The 12,109-nt window shown below is 42.2% G+C and overlaps 1 protein-coding gene across 2 annotated transcripts in view; it reads right to left on the reverse strand.

Moving 5' to 3' along the window:
• EMCN (endomucin) overlaps window positions 1-12,109 on the reverse strand; it is a 504,312-nt gene that overhangs the window by 459,023 nt on the left and 33,180 nt on the right. The window lies entirely within an intron of this gene.

The raw sequence follows: 12,109 nt of genomic DNA on the forward strand, positions 1-12,109 counted from the left end.
AAGTGTCTTACAACTCCTGAGCTGTCCACTAGGGCAAACCTGAGGAATTTTTGTGATGATCTGTTTATGGGGACGTGATAGTACGTGTCTTTTAAGTCTATGGACGTCATGAAGTCTCCTGTTCTGATCAGGGGAATGATGGATGTTACGGATTCCATCCTGAATTTCCTGTATGCGACTGCTTTGTTTAATCCTTTTAGATTTATAATAGTACGGAAGGTACCATCTGGTTTTTGTACCAGAAATAGACTGGAATAATAACCCCTTCCTCTTTCTGTACCTGGGACTTCTGTCACAACGCCTGAGTCTACAAGCTGCAGGATACCCTGCCAGATTTTTTCTATAATTTTTGGGCTGTGAGAGGTTATTTTGAACCTCTTTGGAGGGGCTGAGGAAAATTCTATCCGGTAGCCGTCCCGAATTATATTTAGGGCCCATGGATTTTTTGTAATGGACTCCCACTGGGACAGAAAATTCTGCAGTCTTCCCCCTACTCTGGCGTCATTGTTTATCTGCTTGTTTATTTTGGGGGTTAAGAAAGAAACCTCTGCCTCTTCCCCCCTTCTGGTAACTCCACCTACCCCCCTTCCCTTTGCCCCTATAGGGTCTAGTTTGGGAGTTGGAGGAACAAAAGGGCTTCTTTTTGGTCTCTTCCGGGAACCCCTTTTTTTTGTCTGCAGCCTTTTCCAGGATAGAGTCTAATACGGGTCCAAAAACGTATTCCCCAGAAAACGCTATGGAGCATAATTTGGCTTTTGATGCTCTATCCCCTCCCCAGGCTTTCATCCACAAGGCTCTCCTTGCGGAATTGGTGAGGGCCGCATCCTTAGCGGCGAACCTCACCGATTCCGCCGAGGCATCCGCCAAGAAGGCAGTGGCAGATCTGAGGAGTGGGATAGAGCTCAATATAGAGTCTTGTTTTTGATATGTTCTTCTAGTTCGTTAAGCCAAAAACACATAGATCGTGCGACCGATGTTGCGGCTATGTTGGTTTTGACCCCAAACATCGCTGCTTCCCAGGATTTTTTTAGGAGAGAGTCGGCTTTCCTTTCCATTGGGTCCTGTAGTTGTGAAGAGTCCTCAAATGGGATGGAAGTCTTCTTAACTACTTTCGCCACCTGGATGTCAATTTTGGGGGTTTCGTTAAATAATTTGACGTCCGCTGGATCAAACAACAACCTGTTTCTGAATTCACGAGATACCCCTAGTCTCCTCTCGGGGTCAGTCCACTCGTCTAAGATCATGTCCTTTAAATTTTCATTCATTTGGAAAACTTAACTTTTTTGCTCTGAGTCCCCCGAACATTTAGTCTAAGACGGACTTTGGTTTTTTCACCTCCTCAATCCCCATGGTTGCTCTGACAGCTCCCAATAGCTCCTCCATATCCTCGGAAGAAAAGAAATATTTTTTACTATCTTCCATTATCTCCCCCTCTGATAGAACGTCAAGGTCCACATTCTGTCCAGAGGTGGAGGCCTCCTCGTCCATAATCTCCGAAACAGAGGAGGATGGGGCGGATAATCTAGGTTTTTTTGCAGTAGGAGGTGTAGACGGGGCTGATCTGAGGGAGGCCAAAGAGGACTTAATCTCGTTCTGAATAAGTGTTTTGACCTCGGACAAAATTGACGGTTGCTCCTCTTTTATAAGATCTTTTATGCAACTCTGGCAGAGCTTCTTTTTATAATTCTCAGGAAGCTTCTTATTACAAGTTGCACATCTTTGAACTTTAGACCTTGTTCTGGGCTCTTTAACTCCCTATAAGAGAGGAGCAGCCAGGTATCAATAGACAAAACAGGCAAGTAAGTCAAAAAAGGATACATCATTTTGTCTTTCCCCACAGGGGAACTCACTGTTGGAGTAGCCGAGGGAGTTTCAGAGTCCATCTGGGCTGTAGAGGTGTCCGGGGCTTCAGGAGCAGACATTAGTGCAGTATACGCCAGGAGGAAGTTCGGTGCCACTGCCTGTTTGAATCTGCCGCCACAAATAGTCAGTCCGGCGTCTGACGTCACCGCCGTGCGCCCTATCCAAGCTCCGCCCCTTCCGCCTCCAGCCGCCGGGAGCAGAGAGAAATGCTGAGGCTTACCAGAGTCGGCGTTCAGCATGCTGCTTCCCTGCGGTCAGCTTCCTCAACATAGGGAAGGGGGACCGCACTGTGTGTTCCTGCCCCTACAGAGGTCAAGGGTCAATCTCATAGTAGAGCCGTCATGGTGGACGAAATGGAAAATGGCTTTATTATTACTGTTAGGTCATTTCAGGGAGGAGGGGTGGTCAGTATCTCAGTTAAATAGGTGTGTGGCGGGTTTGGCGTTTGGATTTTGTGTACGTAGTGTTCCTGATTATACGAATACTTTTTTGGTCAGGCAGGTTTTAAAGGATTAGCGAAAGGGCAAAAGGATCTGAGATGGCAGGTCTCATTTAAGTTGTTAATGAAGATCGGTTCAAAGTTAGTAGAGGTTGGTTTGTTTATGGCTGCGTTTTCACTGGCGTTTTTTGGGGCTTTTAGGTTGGGGGAATTGGTGAGTAGTAGTGTTAATATTGCTGGGGGTTGAAGCTGGGGGATGTAGACATGTATCCAGATAGGGTGGTGGTTCGAATCCGGAAGTCAAAAACAGATCAGGAAGGAAAGGGTAGGGAGTTGACTTTGTTTGTGGTCCCGGGCTGTCTTCTTTGTCCTGTAAAATGCTTACTGGGCTATGGGGGAGTGTTTGGGGAGGGTTCCGTTCCTCTTCTTAGGAATGAGGATGGATCGTTCTTGTCGCGGTTTCAATTTCTTGCCATTTTTAGTAGATGCTTGAGGGTCTTAGGAATTAGTGAGGAGGGTTATACGGGGCATTCATTTAGAATTTGAGCAGCGACAGAAGCAGCGCATTTAGGTTTGAGAAAGCATATGATAAAAAGAATAAATCAATTCGATTTAGATCCTATGTGAGAGTGGGTAGTCTGTGAGTGACGATCATTGTAAGGGGTTAATGTTTCTTGTTTCTTTTGCTGATCTTAGGTGGGGTTGATGTGGATCCTCAGTCATTTCTTTGTGTTCCGGTGGGGCGATACGAGCGGACGTCAGACAGAATGGGCGCCAACTGGGTTTCGGGCGGGACGTGGCGGTGTTGCGGTGGCTGGGTGTCAGTAGTATGTTATGGGGTGGGGTGTTTCAGGAGGTACATCGCTTTCTGAGGTTGGATCATCCCCCAGACATTTTAGTCTTGGCCATTCCGGAACTTAATTTGGGACATTAAATTTGTTTTTCTGAGGTTGTGGGCATTATTCCCGAGGTTGATTACAGTGTGGTCATACATTGTGCCATGGAGCTCTTGGAGGGGTGCAAGATCGGTCGAATGACTTAATAAAGTGCTGATCAAGGTGAATCGGGCGGTGGGTAGATTTGTGGCAAGGCATGGGGCAGTTGCGGTGTGGCATTCGGAATTATAGGCGGGTGAGGGTGAATTTTGCAGAGCAGATGGGGTGCACCTCAATGCTGTAGGTATTGATTTGTGGTCCCTGAGGATTCAGGGAGGGATCGAAATAGCTTTGAGAGTGTGGAGGGACGCGCAAACTTAAGGGGGTCAAGTTGCGCTTTTTGGCGTGGGGAGGTCCTCGAAGTTGGTGAATATGGTGGTAGTTGAGAATGGGAGGGCCCGACGGGTGGGGCTAGACTCTCATGGTTGAACTGGGGGTGGAGGAATTAGGCATCCATCAGTTGGTGCCTCCGAGCTGGTGTTCATCGGCTGGGGGCAAGATGGAATTGCCAGTTTATTTGGCTCAAGTGGTGTTATCGGAGCTTCTAGGACCTCCCTCGTCATTAACTCAGGGTTAAGTTATTTATGTTGGATGCTTATATGTTATTTACTTGTTATTTAATAAAACGGCTGCTGTGGCCAATTGAATCCGAACCGTTGTCCGGCTGTTATTTTAATGGTGAGAGGTTAAAAGGTGGGGGGTCAGGGTGAATCTCACCAATATCATTGTCATGTAATTTTTGCACTTCACCAGACAACCACTAATAAGCCCTTTTTTCCCACTAATACAAGCCAAAAAATGCTTTAGAACATTAACGTAACTGCACTGCACAAGGGCAAATAAGATGCAGAAATATTTCCTTGTAATAAACCAGGCTGTAACCTCCCCTACTGAACCCTGTTCTACATAAATGCTGTGGAATGATTCCCCCCTATCCTTTCCCTACACCTTGAATAATCTTTCCCTGAACTTGTAAATTGTTTTTTTAGCACTGTCCCTAGCTCCTGCTGACGTCTCTCCCTGCACTAAGTAAACTAGAAAATGGCAGAATCCAAGATGGCTAAGGCTATTTATAGGGCTGTGACATCACAGGGCTGGCTGGCTGCAGCATGCCTGGCATTATGGGTGATCCTGCGTTCCCAGAGTTCCTTGATCCTGTCCAAATGCAGCAGCCATTTTAGGGAAAAAAGGTGATTCGTTACCACGAAGTGTGAGGAAATTCGGATTCAGTGCGAATCAAATTTTTCCTGAAATTCGATTTACTCATCTCTAGTTCTGACGGATCAGAGGAAGGGCAAAATAATCAGTGATGTCAACACAAACTTACTGCTGACACCCTCTCCATTCTGTTGGGGGGCTCTATGTGGAATCAGCTGTTCTACACCACTATACAGGCTCTCTGCAGCCAGGAAATAGCTATTTTTCAACACGATTTGCCACAAATAAATTCGGATCGAATCATATGTTTTCGGAAAATTCAGGAAACTGGCCACATCGAATTTTTGAGAAATTCACTCATCTCTAGTTTAAATGTAATAACCTCTTCATGGTAATGAGCATTTCCTAATTCTTTCACTGATAAAAGTGAATTTTCAAAAGTATAAAAAAAATCTTTAAATACAGAGCACATGAAGAAATGATCAGCTCAGTGAGAGGGGAGCACTAAATATTTCTACTAACTATATCCATACTGTATATTTTGAGTGATATCATAACAGCTAACAGATTGCATATGGCTGACAATGTGTTAGTTGGTTTTGGTAACATATGGTGTGAAAAAGAGGGGCCAACAAAATACTGAATGCTGTTCTACCCTTAAACAAATATACTATCACAGAACCTACGGACATATGTATTGTGGGATCCATTAAATTAGTTATTTTTGTAAAAAGAATAAATACCTGTATAAACAATTAATTGATTTATTGGCTACCAACATAAGATACCTTGCCAAAGAAGCTCACTTACATTACATAACTGACTTCAGGGAACCTACATTTATATATAAAGGAATTTAACAAAAAAATAAACTAATAAATATTTATCTGAACTAGTAGTTATCTAAACCCATAAAATGTAGCTCTAGTTTTTTTTTTCTCTTTTTAATAAAGAAGAAAAAGTTCTGGCATTAAATCGAGACATATCATATCAAAATGCACTTCCTATAATCTCCAAACTGATGCTACCGAAGCTCCAAAGCTTTATAGGCTAAAAACACATTTTTTATGATTGCTCTTCTGTCCTCTTTATGTGTGAGTAGGACATAAGTTGACAGATGGCTAAAGAATCAAATTTTTACTGAAATTCAGATCGAAGTCCACTTTATTAACTTCGATTCACTCAACACTAATGACAATCCTGCAATGCTAACTAATGGTCTAAACGTACCAGTAATGCCACATTAGTCTAGGCGAGGAGGATGTTCATGGATGCTGCCGTGTTCTTCACTTGATTGTGGAAAAGATGGCTGCAATAAACAGTCGATGATGCAAGAGGATAAAATACAGTAGCTCACATGGGAACATACAAGGAGAAAATGCTAGCTAGCTATAAACTGCAGCCACTAGATGGAGCCAAGGCAACATGAATAATAGCAGAGTAGATTTACCATACAGATAGCTGCTGTATTTTTTTTGCCTAAAATGAGTGGAATACAATTGTCATGCCTCATGACAATTGTATTCCACTCATTTTAGGCAAAAAAAATAATCATATTTTCAATTGGTCTTTATTTTTTTAAAAAAAAGGAGTTTTTGTGCTACAGGGTTAAGCTTCAGTCTATCTGTGTCACGGTACGGTGTGACAGTTGTGGCTGTGTAGGCTGACTGCATGCCCTCTCGCATACTGGCTGCAGGCTGTCTCCTGTGTATGCTGATTGCTTGGGGCTGCGTGCTGGCTACGGTGTCTTGTGTGAACTGCTGCCTGTGAATGTGTGAACTCCCCGTGTCTGCATCTCAGTGTAGTTCTTGTCACTGTTGCCGTGTAGGCTGGCTGCAGGCTCCCTCATGTACTAGCTGTGGTTTCTTGGGACTGCATGCTGGCTGCGGTGTAGCATGCATCTCTGTGGCTCCTGTCTCTGATGCATGCAGGTTGGCTGCATGCGCTTTGTGTACTGGCTGTGGGTGTTCCCATGTATGCTGGTTCTGGGATGCCTGCTGGCTGTGGCCTTAAGTTTAAAAGCTCCTACTACTTCATCATCAGCCATCAATAACGAAATGTGTGGCCAGGAAACAACTCTATGCGCTCAGCAATCCACTGGTGTACAAGCTTTACTCCCACCTGACCAAGTCGCTGCCATACCATTTCATGGATCCTGCTGCCTTAAGTGAACTGATGGCATATGGTTGGGCTCGCTGGAAGATGCTTAGCTGCCACTATTTCTCCCAAAAAAACATCCCTGCCTTGTATTTTATTTTTACATTGTGGACAACGGTGACTCCTTACAATTCTCACTACGCAGCAACGTGCACACCACCTTTGACACCTGGAGCAGCAGTTACTGGTAGGCCAGGTCCTTATGATACCTTTACATTTGTGTCAGTCTGATCAATTGCTACACTAAAATCCTCTCAGTAGTACTGAAGGATTAGTAATTATGCTCCACAGTATTTTTGTGGAGTTTTTTTGTACCTTTCACCATGCTGGCCCATAACTTTATTGGATATGTTTCAAAATAATTTCAAACAATTTGTAAATGTATAAAAATCTGTATAAATATGTTAAATAATACAGCTTATTCATTGACACAGGGTCCTGGAATTCAATGTACCATATGGCAAAGTAGCTGGGCTTGAAAAGACTGGCAAACGTTATACTGTCTCGATAGATAGATAGAGTTATTAGAAATGCTGAATAATCAGTAGTCAATTATTCATCTTTTTCTCGCTGTCTACAGAGAATTTACAAGATTGGCAAACTTTATACTGTCTCTATGCATACTGTATGTGTATAGGTAGATATATAGAGATGAGATAGATAGATTATTAGAAATACAGAATCATCTGTAGTCAGTTACTCATCTCTTTCTCGCTGTGTACAGAGGATTTTGGAATCTTATCATTTGCAGTTACACAATCCATTTGGCCACAATAAAAGAGATTCTAATACAAATAAACAGAAAGAATCTCACAGGAGCAAATTATATTATATTGTATATTGAAAAAAGGCGATTAAAATTCAGCTGCAGGGGAAAATTGCTTCAGCGTTATAATTCAATCATAAGAGTACAATTGTAAAGTCTCAGATGACTGTAAAGTACAAAAAAGTTTAGACTTTAATAATATCTCAAAATGGTAAATAGGAGAAAAAGTTGCCCTTAAAATATTACTGCTACATTTGTGTGTTTACTGTACAGGTGCTGGTGTCAACTGTAACCTGAAAAAAAAAAAAAACATACAGTACTCAAGGGATTCTGCATAGGAAAGCAGTTCAGGGATAGGATTCAAATATTTAACTACAGGTTTCTCACATTGCCAGTAGAGGTATGCTTGCAGTGGGTAGTGCATGTTGTGGCAAATTATTTCATCAAATAAACCAGTTAAAATATTCTAAATATACCATACATTAATGGGGACCACCAAAAACGATTCATAAATTTTCCTGGTATTATCCCTGCTTTTAGCAAAACCCATGAAAATAAAAGCCAAATCTCCAAACTTTACTAGCTCATATATATTGAATCTGTTTATTTGTAATAAAATCTCTTTTATTGCATTCCCCAGTGTGCATGTACAGTAGTTAATCGTGCAGCACAGAGCCTATAGTAACATATTAACATAGTTTATAAGGCTGAAAATAGACATATGTCCATCCAGTTTAACCTGTTATCCTGCAAGTTGATCCAGAGGAAAGCAAAAAACCCTGTCAGGTAGAAGTCAATTTTCCTCATGTCCCCCTTTACCAAAGAAAAAGCAGAGTCTCTTCTTAACCCTAACGTTTTTATCACCAGGTCCAGGAGTGAGTTCCCCCAGCTGCATTGGCTCATCATCAGACATGAGCTCAAGTGCCTTCAAACCCAAAGTGTGCGAAGAGGCCGTCTCCCCTTTTGATAGTGCGTCCCGAGCGAGAGGTACCTCAGGCTACTTTCACACTTGCGGCAGAGTGATCTTGCAAGCAGTTCCGTCGCCGGAAATGCCTGTCGGATCCGGCAAAACGTATGCCAACTGATGGCATTTGTTAGAATTATCAGGATCCTAACCAGTCTGAAAAATGCCTGATCAGTCAGAAAAATGCATTGAAATGCCGGATCCGTCTTTCAGGTGTCATCCAGAAAAGCGATCAGGCATTTATTTTTTTCATCTTTTTTTCGGTCTGCGCATGCACAGACCGGAAGGACAGATCCGGCATTCCGGTATTCTGAATGCCGGATGCGGTACTAATATATTCCTTTGGAAAAAATGCTGGATCCGGCATTCAGGCCGATTTTTGGCCGGAGATAAAACCATAGCATGCTGCGGTTTTATCTTTGTCCTCATCAGTCAAAAAGACTGAACTGAAGATATCGTGATGCATCCTGAACGGAATGTTCTCCATTCAGAATGCATGGGGATAAAACTGATCAATTCTTTTCCGGTATAGAACTCTATGCCGGAAAAGAAAAACGCAAGTGTGAAAGTACCCTTAGATTTCTCCCTCAGGCGTCTATCAATACGTACAACCAGAGACATGGCTGCCTCCAATGACTCTGGATATTCGTGAAATGCCAATGCGTCCTTCAGGTTCTCGGATAACCCTTGACAGAATTGACTACGGAGGGCTGGGTCATTCCACTCAGTATCAGTTGCCCATCCTTAAATTCAGAGCAATAGGACTCTGCAGAACGCTCTCCCTGCCGTAAGCCACGCAGCTTAGTCTCAGCCAGGGAGACCCGATCTGGGTCATCGTAGATAAGCCTCAGAGCTCTGAAAAATTCATCTACTGACTGGAGGGATTGTGATCCGGTCGGCAAAGAAAAAGCTCAAGACTGAGCGTCACCTTTCAGCAACAAAATAATAATCCCCACTCTTTGTTTCTCATCTCCAGAAGAGTTAAGATGTAAAATATAGTTTGCACGACTCCCTGAACCAAACAAAGTTGTCACTTCCCCTGGAAAACCTATCCGTGAGAGCGACCTTAGGTTCCGGGTAGGCCTGGTTCCCACTGCTGGAAGCCGCCGCCTGTGGTCTTTGAAACTGCGAGACGGCCGTTCGGAGGTCAGTCACCTCCAAAGACAATCCCTGCATACGATCGACCAGGGCAGAAACAGTATCCATCGCTGCACTGACACAAACAAAATGACGTTTTTTTTGGGCGGTTGATAATGTCACAGGTAATGGGGAGGGGATAACATCAAATGACACGCAAAAGGAATAGACCGGAGTCTAGGCCTCAAAGCCAAGGGAGAGGGATGGTGACCTCCTAGGAATCCCAGACCTCTCCCTGAACTGTCAGTATAAGTAGTCCCTGAAGGTGGAAATACTCATACACCGGAACCTAGGCCCTGAAGAACCTGGATTTCCCTAGGAATGGTGGTAGGGAATGAGACTACTGGTTCCTTCCCAGATGAAGGAACCAGCGTCTCCCTGAGGCCTAGACATCAACACACACAAGCGAACAGCAAAATGCAAAGTGCACTTAGCTTAAAGCATAATGGAGGAGCAAGAGATCCAAAGGAACAACACACCAGCTCAACCAACTCCAGCAGGAAATATTAACCACAAGGTAAGCAGTGTGAGTCAGAACTAAATAGCCTCACAGATGACCACCAGCTGCAAGAGACAAGAGGTGTGGTCATACCAAAACACTGAAAGGAGAAAACAGAGAGACTGTCAAATAACCTCACGTGCTGCCAGTCTCTCCGATCTTCTCACCTCTGTCATGGGAGGGACCGTAACACCCTGGCTCTCCTGCAGGTACTAAAGTGGCCCAGCTCTCCTCCCAGATGCTTCAGTGCCATGGTCTTGCATTCGTTAGATCCCGATACTCATGTGTGCTCCTGACCTATACTTCGTTCCTGGATTCTGCTTATTGTCTGATCCCTGCCTACTTGCTTTGACACTCCTGTTGCCGACCCGGATTGCCTGACCTGTATCTGTGCCGCCTGTCCTTACCTATTGCCTGTCTGACCACGTCTCTGCCGAATCCTTCGGTCCTGCACCATTGCTCCTGGCAACGTCTCTGCTCGCCTGACTATGCTTATACTTCAGGTACCTACTAACTGCCACTGACTCGGGGATTGCTCTGGAGTAGCCCCTGGCAACTACCCTAATGGCTCAAGCCTATCCTCACCATCAGAGGCTCTAGTGAAAACCAGGTAGTTGCTTAGGTATGCCCGTCCAGAGTATAGCCAGTCAGTGGCACAGTGGATTCACACCCGCTGATCCGTGACACCCTTTAATGGCTAGTATTTTGGGTTTGGTTATTTACTTCTAGTGATGAGTGGCAGGTGCCATATTCGATTTCTCGAATATTCAATTACATATTCGTCTTATATTCATCGAAATCGAATATTCGTCATTATTCTATTTATCGCGAATAATATGCGATTTAATTATTCGCGTATTGCGATTTTCTTTTAACTGTATAAGGCAACTTTCCTATTGGTTGGCTATGGTTATGGCTAATATGTGTATTTTGCAAATATTCACTATATTGCTCTAACTTTGTTTTTTAGAATATTTGTAATATTCAAAAAAACGAAGTTATAGCAATATAGCAAATATTCGTAAAATACACATATAGACTGTAATTTAGCTAATATAGTGCTATAATCTTTTTTTTATAGTCTCATTTTTTTTACCTTTTCTGAACTTCAGTTTTGGAAAAAATTTACACTATTAAAAAACAATACTATAGCACTATATTAGGTAAATTACATTCTATATGTGTATTTTACGAATATTCGCTATATTGCTATATACAGTATTCTTGTTTTAGAATATGACGAATATTCTAAAAAACGAAGTTATAGCAATATAGCGAATATTTGTAAAATACACATATAGACTGTAATTTAGCTAATATAGTGCTATAGTATTTTTTTTTTTATAGTGTCTTTTTCCAAAACTGAAGTTCAGAAGAGACAAAAAAAATTTGACTATAAAAAAAAGATTATAGCACTATATTAGCTAAATTACAGTCTATATGTGCATTTTACGAATATTCGCTATATTGCTATAACTTTGTTTTTTAGAATATGACGAATATTCTAAAAAATAAAGTTATAGGACTATAGCGAATATATTTGTTATTCAGAATATTCGTCTTTTTTTTTCAATGTGTACTGTTATTCCCCTTTGGCATACTGCTTGCAGACAAGCGTCCCTGTCACTATGGGAACACCTGTGGGTTAGAATATACCATCGGATCTGAGTTTTCACGATCTCAGGGAAAACTCTGATCCGATGGTATTTTCTAACCCACAGGCGTTCCCATGGTGATGGGGACGCTTGTCGGGAAGGAGTATGCGAACAACTGTACAGATAGGAAAAAATAATGCGAATATTCTAAATAACGAATATATTCACTATCTTGTTATATATTCATTTTTTAGAATATTCTTCATTTTTTTTCCATATGAAAACATGATTCCTTCCTGCTTAAGTTGCTTGTGGGCCAATGACTCATTGACCCACAAGAAAGAAGCAGGGAGGAATCATGTTTTCATATGGAAAATAAAATGACCAATATTCTAAAAAACAAATACATAGCAATATAGTGAATATATTCGTTATTTAGAATATTCGCATTATTTTTTCCTATCTTGTTATATATTTATTTTTTAGAATATTCTTCATTTTTTTTCCATATGAAAACATGATTCCTTCCTGCTTAACTTGCTTGTGGTCCAATGACTCATTGACCCACAAGAAAGAAGCAGGGAGGAATCATGTTT

This window comes from Bufo bufo, chromosome 2 (assembly GCF_905171765.1).
Source record: "Bufo bufo chromosome 2, aBufBuf1.1, whole genome shotgun sequence".
NCBI classification, from domain to species: domain Eukaryota; kingdom Metazoa; phylum Chordata; class Amphibia; order Anura; family Bufonidae; genus Bufo; species Bufo bufo.